The following is a 651-nucleotide window of genomic DNA, read 5'->3' on the forward strand; positions in this document are numbered from 1 at the left end:
GGTACTGGGGGTGGCATGGGCTGATGAATGGCATGCTTACTCATCCCCAATCATCACTGCCCAGGGGTCGTTAGTTCCCCACAGCACTCAATAAGCCTATTAGAAATGGTAGGAGAAATCCTCAGCAATGGAATGAATGAAGTGGAAAACAGAATATAAACACTGGAGGATAAAGTTGAAGAATTGGACCACTCAAGCAAAGATTATGGTGGAAAATTTGAAAAAACACAGGAATGGAATATGCAAGAGATGTGGGACACCATGAAAAGACGAAATCTACAGATCACAAGAATGGAGGAAGGAGAAGTATTCCAGGTTAATGATGTTGACCAGATCTTAAACAGGATCGTAGAAGAGAATTTCCCAAAATTACGGAAACACAGCCCCATACAAGGACAGGAAGCACATAGAACACCAAATAGACAGGCTCAGAAAAGAAAGTCCCCATGACATATCATAGTAAAAACACTAAATGTACAGAACAAAGAGAGAACACTGAAAGCAGCAAAAGAAAAATAGCAAGTCACATACAAAGGAAAGCCCATCAGAATTACAGCTGACTTACCAATGCAAACTATGAAAGCCAGAAGAGCCTGGACCAAGATATTTCCAGTTCTACATGACAATAGATGCCAGCCCAGAATACAATAC

This window comes from Nannospalax galili, unplaced genomic scaffold (assembly GCF_000622305.1).
Source record: "Nannospalax galili isolate Female #2095 unplaced genomic scaffold, S.galili_v1.0 scaffold116, whole genome shotgun sequence".
Taxonomy (NCBI): Eukaryota; Metazoa; Chordata; class Mammalia; order Rodentia; family Spalacidae; genus Nannospalax; species Nannospalax galili.